The 17,534-nt window shown below is 34.6% G+C and overlaps 1 long non-coding RNA gene across 1 annotated transcript; it reads left to right on the plus strand.

The window, feature by feature from the left end:
• Nucleotides 1-224: 224 nt before the first annotated feature.
• Nucleotides 225-13,978, plus strand: LOC135153706 (uncharacterized). Its single transcript, XR_010293214.1, has 3 exons — nt 225-1,749; nt 3,261-3,389; nt 12,136-13,978. It is a non-coding gene; the product is annotated as an uncharacterized LOC135153706 (long non-coding RNA).
• Nucleotides 13,979-17,534: the final 3,556 nt, after the last annotated feature.

The raw sequence follows: 17,534 nt of genomic DNA on the forward strand, positions 1-17,534 counted from the left end.
GGGCCAGAGATCGAGCGGTGACTGTCATGGTCCGAGAAGGGATTGAGTAAGCAATTGCCCCGGGCGATCATCGTAAAAAAAGCGCAAACAAAGACAAAGTTAACTGTGTGACAGCTGGAAACAGGTGGTGGCCATAAAATGCTCTCGTTGAATTTCCATTTGTAATAGGTCCATGATCAGACGAAGTCCCCTGGACCTGACAATGTTCATAATCAAATTTTGAAGGTGTTGGTAAATTATATTGCAAAACCTTTGACAAAATTGTTTAACTTGTCAATGGAGAAAGGAGCAGTTCCAGATTATTGAAAGATGGCTCATGTTACACCTATATCAAAAAGGAGACAAGAAAAAGCCTAGTAACTATTGTCCAGTGAGTTTAACCAGCACACTATGCGAGATGATGGAATCTTTCCTCAGAGATGCGAAAGTAGACAACATGAACAGATCCAACTTGTTTCCAGATGAAAGGCAGGTCTTGAACACAACTACTTGATGTGTCTGAAACTTGGCATGAGAAGCTAGATAGCGGATGAAGTGTGGATTGTATATACCTGGACTACAGTAAAACATTTGATAGTGTGCCACATATCAGACTGTTGGAAAAAGTTAAAGCATATGGTATCAGAGGCAACATACTGAATTGGATTCAGTCTTTTCTCAGTGGAAGAGTGCCGCAAGTAGTGATCAATGGTGTAGTATCTACAGCATCAATGGTTACGAGTGGTGTAGCACAGTGCAGCGTCTTCGGGCCAACCCTCTTCGTTCTTTATGTTAATGACCTGCCTGAAGCTATCCAGTCCGACAAGTGCAAAGTTAAACTTTTTGCAGACGACACAAAGCTCTACTCACCAGTTGCAAATAGCGAGGACTGTGCTATTCTCCAAGGTGAACTAGCTAAACTTTGCAACTCACCTTCAACATGGAAAAAGTGCAAAGTTATCCACTATGGAAAAAATTATCCCCATTGTGAGTACATGTATATGTCAGATGCAAACAAACCAATTCCTGTTGATGAAAAAGAAAAGGATCTTGGGGTCATGTTTGATGAGAAAATGTTTGCAAATCACATTGACACTGCCTGTAATGTTGCAAACCGTAAAGTAGGAATCATCAAGCGGACTTTTTCATCTATTGACAACAAGGGTAAGGTTTATAACTTATAAGCAATTGTATAAATCAATTGTGAGGCCTACATTGGAATGCTTTTCACGTGTATGGCAACTCTATCTAAAGAAACACATTACCAAAATGGAAAGGGTCCAGCGTTGGACAACTAAACTAAAATCTACTTAAGCAATTAGTATGTGAGCAACAAAATACCTGAACCTGCCTACGCTAGCATACAGAAGGCTCAATGCCTTCTGTGATATGCTACAAGCCTACAAAATACTGCATGGAATAGCTGAACTCCAACAATTTAAGTTTTCAACACTTTATCAGTCACCATAACTAGAGGTCACCAGTTTAAACTCCAAAAAAGCATGTGTAAGATCTATTCAAAGAATGTCAGTGAGTGGAATAACCTTCCATCCTATGTTGCAGAAAGTCTGTTGACCTCTTTTAAATCGATCCTTGACAAATTCTGGTCACAAAAGAAGGACAAGTTTAACCCTGTTGTTCATACACTTCCACAACAACACAGCGCTTATTCGAAGTGATTACAGGTACTGCTGATCTTTAGACACCGAGAGACAAATAAGTTTTGTATAACTTTATGCCTACATGTACTTCCAAAGTATGATTTCCAAGGTATGAACAAATTAAAATATCACTTTTGTAACCAAAAATACTCATTTACATACAGTTGCAATTTATTTTGGGATCATTTTTGTATTCACCAGATTGAGAGCTCTTAAAAACTTTTTGATCTAAACTGCTGTGTCAGGTAAAGTTTTACTTGTTACATGCATTAAAGCTTAACCCTTAAAGGAGAATGAAACCCTTGAAACCAGCTGAATCCATATCAAAGAAACATATTGTTGAAAGTTTGAGGAAGATTGAATGAATAATAAGAAAGTTATGAGCATTTGAATATTGAGATCACTAATGCCATGTAGATCCTCCCATTGGCAATGCGACCAAGATCTGTGATGTCACACACGTACAACTCCCTCATTACTTTAGTACTTATTTCACTTATATTCTCACTTTTATAGAGTCTTTATGAGAGGACAAGTACAGAGGTTTCACAACATTATATCATTGATGAATCGTTTGTCATAATGATTAGAATGAGCAAAAAGAGATGTTTTGGGGTATATTTTCAGTGTCCAAAAGGGGAGAGTTGTTCATCTGTGACATCATAGATCTTGGTCGCATTGCCAATAGGAGGATCTCCATAGCATCAGTGATCTCGACATTCAAATGCTCATAACTCTTCTATTGCTAGTCCTATTTTACTCAAACTTTTGTTGATCTTATTCTTTGATTTTTCTGCTTTCACAAAAGCTAACTTGCTCCAAGAGTTTCATTCTCCTTTAATATTTAACTTGGCTATTTCAGACCCCCCCCCCTTCAGATCTCAGCCGCTAATGGTATGATCGCCATGAAAATTTGCACTCACGTAGAGCCGAATGTAAATTATACATACATACAAAGACTGTATCGACATATTTTCAAAAAATTGATTATTTTGAATTATTATGGAAATAAGTGTTTGAAATTTGCCCTAAATGTGTTTTGTGTATATGTTTTTGAATCTAACTCAATTTATATAATTACCCAGTAGAGTGCTCATTTTGGGTGAAAATATCATTTTTTTACATTTCCAAATATCTACTTGTAAGAAATTGCCAAAACATAATGCTTGTATTGTTTTTTTTGATGAATTTTGTCGGGGACACTTTTCCATTCATAAAAAGCATACATTGTTAGAATAAATCAATTTATTAGCCTGCAAAAAGTTGATAATACAATTTGCATTGACTTTGTACATGAAATCAATTTTTGAGCAATTTTCAGTCAGACATGCTAAAAAGTAAAAGTAATTGGGTTTTAATACCTACCTACATGTATGAAATGATGGATGGCAAATACATGCACTGCTCTGGCTTGCCGCATAAATTCAAAACCTAAAACCAACTTTTGAGAAACAGGTAGGTTATTTTAAGTAGTTTTGTATCTGTTGGCTGAAAATTTGAAGTTCTATAAGGGTGAAATTTGTCTGGGACTTTGTCACATTCCTACCCATTGCCACCCACAGTTAATTTGTATAGTTGTAATAATATTTTATCATAGTAATTTCTTTTCCCATGCTATAGGCAGGATCTCACAAGAAGCATAATGTTGTCAACACCCATAAAGATAAAACAAGAAACTACTGAAGTGACACATGCTCGTGTTAAGTTTGAAGGAGTATTACAAAATCTTATAGAAAGAGCTGATGAGAGGTATGTAAGAATATTTTTGAAACTTTATTTTTAACGATGTTCATTATAACATTAGTGAGATAGATAAAATGCAAAACAGTGCCTGCAGTAATCAAGTATCACTGAACATCCTGTGCAAGTTTCAGGTCACATGACCAAGGTCAGATAGGCCTTTTTTATATGTTTATGAAAACAGTACTCTGTTCTATTTAAGTTTTGAAGAACGATCCTGTGAAGTTAAAACTGACGAATAAAGTAAGAGTTCTACCTCGGTGTCAAAGAAATGACCCTTCCCAGAAGGATCTCGGTGTTGCGATATACCTCGTAATCGAAGAAAAGATGAATCGAGGCCGATATCAAAAACCTGGCTGGTCGTCGGCTATCTGGTGTTAATTTTCACCTGGGTATATGGCGTTCATTCCACTGACCCATAAATCAGTGATGAATTCAGTAATCATAACCACTTATCCATGCCATAGGTTACTCTCCTACTGCATAACTGTGTAATCAGTACCCTCGTAATCTGTAACGGTGTATTGCACCACCTACATGTAAAGTAATCCGCCATCTAAAATACAAACTAGGGAACAAGATGACATAATATCTATAGAGACTATTAAAGTTCAATTACAATTCCTGTAAATGCTTATTATTCAATGTAAAACTAAGTGATATATTTGAATGATTAAACATTTATAGGCAAACAAATTATGAATACAAAAGTCTTTGGTTAAGACTATTCAGTAAAACTCACTTAAATAACTTCAACTCAATAGATAGTCCTACTTTGATAAACAACTATTCAAAATATCATATACATATATACAACTCCTGTCCAAGATCATAAGAAAAAATCTTACAAAAGACATATCAAATCACAAATGTCCTGTTCAATATAATAACATAGACAAGAAATAGCGAATGAATCAGGAATATATTCTGTCCTTATTATTGAACATGATGTTGTAATATTAGAAATGGAATTGCCAATTTGGTCTCAATGCTAACACGGCTTATAAAGAAAATCAAGATATCAAATATTCACCTTTTAGACCAGTCTTGGTTTATTTATACATAAGATCATAAAATCAAAGTTTATAGTCTGTCTGGAAAGGTTCTGCCTACTGGAATTACAGGCTGTCTACCATGCCTGTCCTGGCATCAAGGGTGTGACCCTCTGGTTTGCTGCTTCTATTCTTGCAGCTTCCTTACTTCTCAACAAATGAAATGCTAATGGCACCTGTGTGCATGCATAAACTGCACATACGTTAATCCCTCCAACTTAGTGTAAAAAGTGGGCAGAGCTAAATCGGATTTTCGAGCCTGGCAGCCCTGTTAGCAACGCCTGTTAGCATCATTTTCCTCACTCTCCATAATGTCAGCGATATTAAAATCCTAAATACCAATGGAATTGTTAAGATTTAGTAAGGCTACGAATGTTTATCATTTACATTGACTATCGGTGTACAAACTTATACTGAATTTACTAGCAAGTTTCGGTAATATTACAAATTATCAGTCATTGTGATGAGTGATACAAAGTGCAGAAATTTATGAAAATATAGCGTAAATTTTATATAGCATTTCAAAATCCTTATTTTCAATATCTTCATAATTTCTTATTGTTTTAAATAACATCTTATTACATTTTAATTATTTTTCCCGAACTGATAACGTTGATAGATTACATTTTCTCGGCTTTATAAGGAAATGGCAGGCCTTCGAAATCAGGTTATTTTTTGTTATATTTCTAAAAGAAAATTGTTAGATTCGAACTACTATACCAAGTGTTCGCCCGAAGGAAGGTGACCATCTCAAATTGTTGTGTAAATGATACATAACAATAAATTTTAGGAGTGTAGTAGGGGAGATCGGGGTTAGTTGGAACGTGGGGTAAGTTGAAACATTGTAATTATCCCCCGAACAGAGTTCGAAGGATACTATGGATTTGGCCTCATTGCGCCGCCACAGAGATTTCCTTGTGAGCGCTCTATCAGCTGCCTTCTTCTCCGATAATCTTCAAATTTGGCATGAAGTTCCATAATGGTATATCACACAGCCACCTATCGATTTTGGTGTGGGCGGAGACATTGTTGCCATGGTAACAATAATTTTTTGTGGAAATAGCAGAGATGTCCTTGTGAGTGCTCTAACAGCTGCATTTCTTCTCCGATCATCTTCAAATATGACATGAAGGTCCATTATGGTAAAGCTAAGCCGCCTATTGATTTCAGTGTAGGCAGGTAAATGTTAGTAAGTTCGATATAGGTTGATAAACCGATAGTCAATTTAAATGATAAAACATTCATAGCCTTACTAAATTTTAACAATTTCATTAGTTTTTGTCTCACCTGCATAGTAGAGTGAGACTATAGGTGCCGCTTTTCCGACGGCGGCGGTAGCGTCAACACCAAATTTTAACTGAAGGTTAAGTTTTTGAAATGACAGCATAACTTAGAAAGTGTGTGAACCTAGTTCATGAACTTGGACATAAGTTAATCAAGTATTACTGAACATTCTGCCCTAGTTTAAAGTCACATGGCCATTGTCAAAGGTCATTTAGGGTCAATGAACTTTGAACAAGTTGGGGTACTAGTATCTGTTGAATTACCATCATAATTTTGAAAGTTTATGGATCTGATTCATAAAACTTGGACATAAGAGTACCGTGATCAAGTATCACTAAACATCCTGTGCGAGTTTCAGGTAACAAGGTCAAAGGTCATTTAAGGTCAATGAACTTTGACCAAGTAAGGGGTATTTGTCGGATTACCATCATAACTTCGAAACTTTATTGGTCTAGTTCATAAAACTTAGGTATAAGAGTAATCAAGTATCACTTAACACCCTCTGCGAATTTCAGGTCACATGACTAAGGTCAAAGGTCAATGAACTTTTGACCATGTTGGGGGTATCTGTTGATTTACCATCATAACTTTGAAAGTTTATGGACCTGATTCATGAAACTTTGACATAAGAGTACCAAGTATCACTGAACATCCTGTGCAAGTTTCAGGTCACATGATCAAGGTCAAAGGTCATTTAAGGTCAATGAACTTTGGCCAAGTTGGGGGTATTTGTTGAATACCAACATAGAGTAACCTTACAAGTTTATTGGTCTATTTTATAAAACTTGGACATAGTATCACTGAACATCATATGCTAGTTTCAGGTCACATTATCAAGGTCAAAGTTCATTGGACTTAGGCCATGTTGGAGGTATTTGTTGAATAATTATAACTCTGAAAATGTATGGATCTAGTTCTTAAAGCTTGGACATAAGAGTAATCACGTATCACTGAATATCTCACGCGGATTTCAGGTCACATGACCAAAGTGAAAGGTCAGTAAGGTCATTGAACTTTGGCCATTTTGGAGGTAATTATTAAGTTGCTGTCATAACTTTCAAAGTTTATAGATATACTAATACATAGTTTATAAAATGTGGATATAGGGGTAATCAAGTATCACTAACAAGTCTTAGGTCGCATGATCAAGGTCAATTGTCATTTATTGTCAATGAATGTAGTAATATGAATTGTGTTTTTTGTGAGTAATTATTTTATAGTAGTTTTCAAAGTCAGCACTGCTGCTATATTGAATCGCGCGATGCAGGTGAGACTGCCAGAGGCGTTCCACTTGTTAGGATTTTGCTATCGCAGACATTTTGGAGAGTGAGCAAGACGATGCTCACAAGCGTTGCTAACAAGATTGCTAGGGGACCTACTGCGAGAGGGCTTTTATAACATTTGGCAGGCTCTGCTGAGTTCATACCATGGACCTATGAAGAGATGGACATTCATCACTTAGAGAATGAATTCTCTAACAGGTAACTGTAATTGTTATCTGAACAACATTCTCTTCATACTAGTCTTCGTTGGTCCTATAATCGTTACCGTGAGAAGGGACTGAAGCAGTTCGTAAAATAACATTTATATTTCACAAATTATATGTGCAGTTGATAACAAATCAATGAAATTATGGAAAATCGATGTGCAGTTTTTGTTATACCTTTGTTAATCTTAGTTCCATATGCTTTATTTGGGGAAATGTCGGCATATTTAATATAGAGGCAATATTGTGATTGATTGTTTACCATTTAAAATGACATTTTCCCAAGTTTCTCCATAATATTCCAGATATACGTGGCACATGTATACATGTAGATTGTGTATCTCTCAACGTTATTGAGGTCCTTACATGTATGTGTGAGCAGTAGTTAGCGTATCAAATAATATCATATTTCATATCATAAAAATTGTCTGCTTCTCCATATATGAAGCATGTTGACTGAAAGGCACATGCTGAAACGGTATCAGCCAACAAAAATCAAGACCGGGAAACTGCTCTGTCTTTGAGTGATCAGATACCCTTGGTAGTCATGGTAATTGCTATTGTTACAACACCTGTATGTTCTCATTAAGATGCGCATATCCAGGTGACGGTGACTATCATTGGATCAAAGAAATGCTCGCATTAATCGTCCATCTTTTCATAGGTCCATGGTTGATACATAGCCTATAGGCGGTTCACGTACGTGACTGTAGCCCTAGCCTGCCTTGGGTTTCCCAACCTAGCAAATATTCACTCTACGATGACATAACAAAAGAGTGTCTGGCTATATAAAAATCATAACACCCATTGAAGCCTAGGAATTACAATCACCTGCTTTACATGCCTACATATTATTAGGGATGGTCCAGGTCGGATATATTTATATCTCAATAAATAGAGTAAAATTCACAAAGCAAAGTGCTGAAAATTCTATCATAATCAGATAACAAATAACAAAGTTGTTGAATTTTAAAGATTTGCATTGTTCCGTTAAAACAGTTCTAGGCATGTCTTTTTGAATATTCATTAGTTGGGCTGATGATGTCATCCCCACTTGTTCTTTTGTATTTTATTATATGAAATTAGATTTATTTATAATTTTTCTACCAAGAACTAAAACAATTGGATTGACAACTTATAAAATCCATTAGTTAATTATTGCCGCAACTTATTTCATCATAATTGAGACATCATTTATACATTCATATGAAAAAATGAAGCATTTATGATTTCATGTAATAGCGATGTGACATCCTCAGCCCACCTAATGAATATTCATGACGATGTGCATATAACTGTTTTCACAAAATATTGAGGAACTTTAAAATTCAATAACTTCATTATTTGTTATCCAATTTTGATGACATTTTCAGCATTTTGCTCTGTGAATTTTACTCTATGTATTTAGATATTCAGTACATATTTTCAGCCCGGATCATCCCTTTAATTAACTTGGAAATAATTAAAGTTGTTACATGCTTTTGACATAAAGCGACATAATTTTAACAAGTAGATCTAAAACAATTAGAACAAAATCTAAAATGCTTAGCATGTCATATCAACAGTAGGTAATGTTCTTTTTTAAACTAAGCCCCCAAAATCAACTAAATTAGATCTACGCTGAATTCAAGTAAGTTTCCAAAAATACATACAAACTCTACACATTTTTTTATACAACTACTGTAAGCTATTATTAAGATCTATTGCATTTTCAAGATTATGGTTGAAGTAACATAAACATAATAACACCAAATAAATTCAAATTACTCAATTTATTCATTCGTATAAAAATGAATTACATTTAAGCATGTTTCCAATTCAAAACAATTTGTTGTTATGTAGGCCTACATGTATACAGTTAATAAACTACATTATAGAAAACATCTCAATGTCAGGGCGCGACAAACCCGCTTGCCCGGGGCAAGTGAAAGTGATGTGCGGGCAAGCATTTCTCAAAGTCAATTGCCCGATCGGGCAAGTGGTTGTTTTGGAAATGAAATATCAGTAGACCGTGTAAATTTCAATATCTTTTAGATAATCACAACTATCTGTCATATTACATGTATGTCAAACCAGTAAAAAAAAAACAATGGAAACTGATGTAAAATCAGCGCCAACTACCAATTATTTATCGCCAGGTACCTCGTTCTAAAAACTGTGCCATTGCATCTTATGTTCTGTGTGTGCAATGACTGCGCATGCGCTACCATCTTGCGCAATTTGCCGATGCAAAACCTCCCCCCCCCAAAAAAAAAAAAAAAAAAAAAACCAAAAGTGGCTAAAATTTCACATTTTGCAAAAATGCATGAAATGGCCATCTATTTTCCATATTACCTTGAAATTGTTTTGATTTAGTTAGAAACTACGGAAAAAATTAATATTCAGCTCTTTCTTGACTCTGATTTATGATGATGTTACACTCGGTAAATGTTTTTGTCTCGCCTACGTAGCGGAGCGAGACATAGACCTGTATCACTATTTCCGTCGTCGTCGTCAACAATTGTGTTGTACACCCAATAACTTTCTATAGCTTCGAGGTGGGATCACCAAATTCATACCAGAGGTCCATCTCCTGAAGGCACAGGTCAAGTTCGAATATGAGTCGAATTTGAATAAGGTCAAAGGTCAATGAACTTTCCATGACTGGCACTGTGCTGTGTTGTACACACAATAACTTTCTATAGCTTCGAGGTGAGATCGCCAAATTCATAACAGAGGTCCATCTCTTGAAGGTGCAGGTCAAGTTCAAATGTGAGCCGAATTTGAATAAGGTCAAAGGTCAATGAACTTTCCATGACTGGCACTGTGCTGTGCTGTACACACAATATATTTCTATATCTTCGAGGTAGGATTGCCAAATTCATACAAGAGGTCCATCTCTTGAAGGTGCAGGTCAAGTTCGAATGTGAGTTGAATTTGATTAAGGTCAAAGGTCAATGAACTTTCCATGACTGGCACTGTGCTGTGTTGTACACACAATAACTTTCTATAGCTTCGAGGTGGGATCGCCAAACTCATAACAGAGGTCCATCTCTTGAAGGTGCAGGTCAAGTTCGAATGTGAGTTGAATTTGATTAAGGTCAAAGGTCAATGAACTTTCACACTACTTTGTTCCTCTAATGACATGAACTTTATGATTTTATACTTTTTAACACTAATATTTTACTTTAGAACTCAGTACTCTCTATACCTGAACCAGATTTTGTATTTTACTTGTTTATTCTTTAAAAAATGTTGTTGTTATTTATTTAATGAGCTACATGTAGGCTATAGTTCTTGGCACCATTTATAATATTCACACAAATTTGCCAATGGTACAATATAAAAGTTGGCAAAGTTTCTTAAATGTTACCCTTCAGATTTAACATGCAGTCTCTTCATGACTGCAATATGCAGGCGAGACAACGCTTGGCGTTTGCCTTGTTTATGATTGTGGTCCCACATGTAGACTTTCATGGTTTTTTTTTTTTTTTTTTAACCCATGAAAGTCTACATGCGGGACTACAATTAAAAAAATATTGACCAGGTGTACATGTAACATCACAAAATGAAGAAAAAACAAGAGAGAGGTGAATATTAATAATTTTCGTGATAGTTTTCGTCTAATTAAAAAAAAATCAAGGAAGTATGGAAAGTAAATGATGATTTCATGAATTTAAAGATACAAAATGTGAAATTTTAGCCACTCCACTTTTGATTTTTTTTTTTTACATCATAAATCGATCTTTTTCAGAGTCAATAAAGAGCTGAATATGTTTCGCTGGCTTTCTTTACAGTTTCCAACTAAAAACAAATCTAAGGAAATTTGGCAAACAGATAACCATTTCGTGAATTTAAAGATGCAAACTATGAAATTTTAGCAACTTTTGGTGAAGGTTTTTTTTTTAAACCTTAAAGGACAAGTCCACCCCGACAAAAAGTTGATTTGAATAAAAAGAGAAAAATCCAACAATCATAACACTGAAAATTTCATCAAAATCGAATGTAAAATAAGAAAGTTATGACATTTTAAAGTTTCGCTTAATTTCACACAACAGTTATATGCACATCCTTGCCAGTATGCAAATGAGGGGACTGATGACATCACACACTATTTCTTTTGTATTTTATTATCTGAAATATTAAATATTCTGATTTTCTCACCCATGTCATTTGAAATTGAGCATTATTCCTCCCTGAACTTATGGAATTAACATTGTTTAACATTATGTAGTTCAGTCAAGTTTCACATTATTGTCATTTCTGTATAAATTGAAATATTGTATAATTCAAACAATAAAAACAAAAGAAATAGTGAGTGATGGACATCATAGACTCGCATTTGCATATCACTGAGTTGTGCATATAACTGTTTTGAGAAAAATATGCGATACTTTAAAATATCATAACTTTCTTATTTTACGTCTGATTTCGATGAAGTTTTCAGTGTTGTGCTTGTTAGATTTTTCCCTTTTTATTCAAATCAACATTTTTCTGGGGTGGAACTTGACCTTTAAATGCCCATTTATAAATTGCGAAAAGTTTTTTTCAAAATAAACGTAATGACTCAGGCCTACGTTGCTGTACATGATTTTCAATTGTTGTTACTTTGTATGACCTTTAAAAATAAGAGTAGTGCCGTCATAATAAATAAATTTATAAAACAAATTTATAGGCAAGCTGTTTTTTCTACCGGGCAAGCAAAATTTTTCATTACTTGCCCTGTCGGGCAAGTGACAAATTTTTTTTGGTAGAGGCCTGCAATGTTACAAAATATACTATTGGGCTTGCCACATACACAGGTGTATCTGCAAGTATTAGTAAAAATATATAATTTTGATTTCTATGAATTAGCATTCATGGGTCATGACTACATGTCAAGTAACATGTTGTCATATTGACATACAAATTGGACAAGGTTGATTTCAAATTATCATGTTTACTCACTTTGCAGTCTGCCATTAGATGACGAAATAACAATAAAGGATGAACAAGACTTTGATAGGTAAGTAAAACATACCTCCCAACAAAAAATAGAGAATATGGCATACCCTCCATGTTTTGTTTTTAATCCCTCTTACTAAGTTTTTTTCCTCTCGCATAACTTGCCCTCTTCTTATCTCACTCCCCTTCTCTTTATCTGTTTGATATTAGCTGCTACAATCTAGATAATAATATGTCTTTCTGTAAGAATATCCTACGCATACATGGTCCATGCTACTCCTCCTATCCTAGCATAGGCAAAGCAATGGGGAATGCCAGAAATTTTGCTGGAGAGATGATGAGTGAGGTTCTTGTTGAAAATATGCATACTTTTATTAATGAAGACGCCTTTAATCAAGAGATTAGGCCCCCATTCCACAGAGGGGAAACCTTTAAAGGATCTTTGAAAGACCAAAAATTGGCAAGGTCTTACAGTACCAGTCTTTAAGATCACTGAACTTTGTCATCTCCATGGAATGGCTCAGGAATACTCCCGAAAGAGCTCTGAAAGACCATGACCATGAAACTTGCTTGGTCTTTAAGGGTCCTTCATCAAACTTTCAAAGATCTCCGAGGTCTTTCACGATTCCTGATGGATCTGATCTTTCAATGGCCTTTGTGGTCCTTGTGAGTGCCAAAACTTTTTGAAACAGTTCAAAACGGTCTTTCAGTGGTCTTTCAAGAAAATGGTCTTTTGGTGGTCTCTCAGCAGTCTTTCGATGAACATTCCAAGTTTTTATTAGTCTTTCCATGATCTTTTGAAGGGTCTCTCAAGATTTTTCAACCTTTTAAACCTTTACACTTTAGTTTTCTTTTAAAAGACCAAAAAGGATTGAGGAATATTAATGACAAGCTAGTATCTGTTGAAAGGTAGCAAGGAAGTTTGTAGATGAATGGACCACAAAATTAAATGTTCATTACAGTCAAGATGTCTGGTCTGTAGTTTACAATATTCCACAGAAATGTACCACAGACACTAAATTAAGATGGTTTCAGTTTCGGCTCATTCACAGAATTTGGGGAGTTAATTCATGTCTTTTAAAAATAGATAAAATTGATTCACGATTATGTTCCTTTTGTAAAACTGAAGAAGAAACATTAATTCATTTATTCTCTGTATGTCCGATAACTTTATTATTTGGGAACAAAATTATACAGTGGTTAAGAGAGCTTTCAAATATTAATTTACAGTTTGATCGAGAATTGTGTTTATTTGGAATTGGATCATTTAATTTTTGTATCACCTGCACAGCATAGTGAGAGTATAGGCGCCGCTTTTCTGACGGCGGCACCTTCAAAAGCAAATCTTAACCAAAGGTTAAGTCTTTGAAATGACAGCATAACTTAGAAAAGTATATAGACCTAGGGTGGTATTCTGAACCTCAATTAGCAGTCAATTAGCGCTCAATTAGCATTTTGGTATTCTGAAAAGTCACTTTAGTGCCCCTTTCCTTATTTGGCAGGGGTGCGTTACGCGCACTTGCAATAGTACGCGTTATGAATGCGCGAAGACTTAATTGAGTAGTTACAAGACTTGGTATTCTGAAAAGTCTCATAGCGCTCAATAAGCGGACTTTCCAATGGGAAAAGATAATGGTTATAAGAGGTCCATTAAGTCTCATCATCTCTTGCTATCAAATAGTGGCTTTCATTTCAAATAAATATTATCAAATCGATTTTGACTAAAAGAAGAAGGAAGAAAGAGAATTAAGGAGAAAGGTACAAAAAGGAAATAGAATGAAGGGGAAGAATGTAGTATATAGAAATAATTAAAATAGGAATAGGGAATATATATTTGGTAATAAAGAAGTTAGAAAAGAGGAAAAAAGGAAACAGAAATTGTTTACACAAGGGAACTAATACAATCATTTTCTATATTTTCTTTTGTCATTAGTATTCTACAGTATTTTATATTTTGCACAATTTTTTAAAAATAATGAGATTGCCAAATCACGATAGGTGCAGCAATGTTCAGGGACGAATCATACTTTGTTTCCGACAATAAAAAACAAAAATAGGCCCATTTAGTATTTAAATGAACATTTTGTCATAGTTTTTGTCTCACCTGCATAGCAGAGTGAGACTATAGGCGCTGCTTTTCCGACGGCGGCGGCGGTGTCAACACCAAATCTTAACCAAAGGTTAAGTTTTTGAAATGACAGCATAACTTAAAAAGTATATGGACCTAGTTCATGAAACTTGGCCATAAGGTTAATCAAGTATTACTTAACATCCTGCCTGAGTTTCATGTCACATGACCAAGGTCAAAGGTCATTTAGGGTAAATGAATTTTGGTCAAGTTGGGGATATTTGTTTTCCTGGTATCGCATTGCAATTTGCTCCACATTTTTGAAAGACTGCTATGCATTAAGTCTTTTCTATAGTATATTCTTACATAGGACTGTACATAATAGTTGATAGCTTTTCTCTTTAAAGTATTATTCAAATTTGTAAAGCAAAATTATTCCCTGATTACCATCAAGTCACATGACCAAGGTCAAAGGTCAGTGAACTTTGGCCATATTAGGGGTATTTGCTGCATTACTATTAATGTTTATGGATCTGATTCATGAAACTTGGACTTGGAAGAGTAATCAAGTATCACTGAATGGTAAATGGTACCTTCTTTCCATACTTTGAATTTCAACGTGCTTTAATGGTATACAAATCAATTTTCTACAGTCTTTGTGATGCAATTGGGTCTGGTTTTTCCACAGATTCACTTATAATTACTAAATCTATTGAACCAATCATTCCTGAAGCTTTGCACCTTGTTGTGAAAACATGTGTAGGTTGCTCAAATATATATCACTCTTTTTTCAACTTTAAAGTTGAAGAATGTAAGGCTCTTGTCAGCTGGAAAGGTCTGTTGGGTTTTCGAGGTGACGTTTGGGTTGCTTTTTGTTTGATTCCTTTTCAGGCAACAATGGAAACATAAGATGGTTTCAAATTAAAATTTTAAACAAAATATTGTATATGAAAGATTGTCTGTTGAAATTTGGTATAGTAGCAAATATAAAATGTATTTTTGTATTGATAATGATGAAACAATTATGCATATATATTGCATTTGTACTCATTCTATTGTAATATGGTTGAGAATAGAATCATGGATATTTCAAAATACTCGAGAGGTGGTCGATCGTATTAACGAATGAAAACAAATTGTTTGGATTTTGTGGTACAAATAATAATGCTCTTAACTGTGTCATGATGATCATAAGAAAAGAGATATATTTAGCCACATTGAGAAAATAGTTACCTTCATTTATCACAATTATGTCGGCTTTAAAACTTTATAATGGAAAAATATATTTGGTCGCATGTCATAAGGTGGTCAAATTTCGCGAACAGGGTAAAAATGGTCAAAAAACTTATTTTTTGATATGTTATAGCTATTACCATTCTCTAAATAATGAAAAAGTTTTAAGTCTGGAATACCTTTATTTTTCCTTAAAATGACTAATTAACAGCTAATTATTACATAGACGTCAATGTAAATGTGAATTTTGAAATGTGTTTTTCTCAAATTGGACCTGCTGCACATAAAATGGTGTCAAAAATTAATGCAACATTGGATCACCCTAGTAAATTGCATTTATAATCTTGAAACATCAATAATTAAATCTGTACCAAAAATAGAATAATTATCTATTATTGTATGCATATTAATTATACTAATTAATTAACAGTATTCAATTTCACATTTTTGCCCCAAAAATACCTGTCACTGTATTTTTATGCTTGGCAAATTGACAACATCATGGATGGAAATGTTTGTTGCAATGATATTAAAATTACAAATTAGATAATTAACCAAATCTCTCCGGTTTACTAATTGATTAGGTTGCAGATCAGAGCTGACATACACATGTATTCCATTGCTGCATATTTTCAAAATTGTCAAATTTTTATGACATTTAGTTGTTCCCTACTTAAAAACGCCCAGAAATATGAGGATAACAGTCATATTACATATTATAGTAAGTTGTTAATTAGGTTTAATTAATATTTTATCATTTACCGCATCCACCGGCTCTGCATCCACCGGCTCCGCCACCCCTGTTACTTCAAACTTAATGTGCTATAGTTTTTGTTCCTGATATTGTATTGATCTAATTCATAGTAATATATTTAGCCTATAGTTCTAGCTTCAAAATGAGATATTACTCAATAAATTTGGTCAAGATGCTGTGATGTACAGTGTAGCAACAATTTTTCCATGGCACCGTGTGGAAAATTGTTCATACGCCACCCTTTTTGCATACCCAACTTATGAAATGCGACCATTTATGAAACAAATTTCAGAGCAAATAAGTTCAGAAAGAAATGGTTTCGTTTCAGAAACTTTTTCGAACAAGCTGGCAATCTAACACATTAACAAACATAATTATTTAGTGTATATTACTAGGAGTGGGCTATAAATGGGTGATTTTTGGTTTTACTGTGGCAACAGTTTTTTTGTGTTCCTTTTACCTTATCTCAACATGAAATGACAATATTTTTTGTCTCGGGTCCGAGAAAAAAGTGTGCCGGGCCAAAATCCAAAATGGCCGCCAAAACCCCCCAAAATCACAGTTTTGGCCACAACTTTTTTATTTGGTGGTCAATTTCTCTGGTTTTGGTGTCTATTCATATGTTTTGGTGGGCAGGCAATTTGTTTTTCCTATATTTAGTACTTTTAAACCATTATTTGTAGAGTTAAAAGGTAATTATACCTAAATTTTCCCATTTTTGTAGCCCTTTTTCAGCCAAAAAAAGTGGGTTTTATCATCCTGGGGTTCTGGGATATTAGATGGTACGAGGTCAACAATAGCAAGCAGCTTCATATAGCTAGATTGCTTTTATTCCTCCACTTTGGGTCTTACGGATATTTGTTAAATATATCTTATCAAATAAAAGAAAATGTACATTTATCAACATACGGGACTACGGTATACGGTGTACAATGCACTCTACATACTACACTGCATATATCCATGCATTGACCACCATGGCATATGACAATTAAGGCCTGTATATAAACTATATTGTCATAGAAATGAGCTTCAAAGGTTTAGAATTAGATTGTGAATTTGATTCCTTGTCAGCTGATGTACATGGTGAAACCAGCAACGTAAATTACACTTACATGTAAATATCACATACATGTATATATACGTACATCACATTTTTAGCCATATCTTCTTCATTTGGAGGCTTTTTTTTTTACCTGGTTCTGGTGTCTAACTGGCCTATGTTTATGGGGTCAGGTAAGTACTAGTATCATGGTAAGGCTGATCAACAAGCCAATCAGACTAAAGGATTGCACGCAAGTTACCATTAAGTTAACATAATGGTACATTTTTATGCAACGGGGCCCAGAATAGC

Source organism: Lytechinus pictus, chromosome 3 (genome assembly GCF_037042905.1).
Source record: "Lytechinus pictus isolate F3 Inbred chromosome 3, Lp3.0, whole genome shotgun sequence".
NCBI classification, from domain to species: domain Eukaryota; kingdom Metazoa; phylum Echinodermata; class Echinoidea; order Temnopleuroida; family Toxopneustidae; genus Lytechinus; species Lytechinus pictus.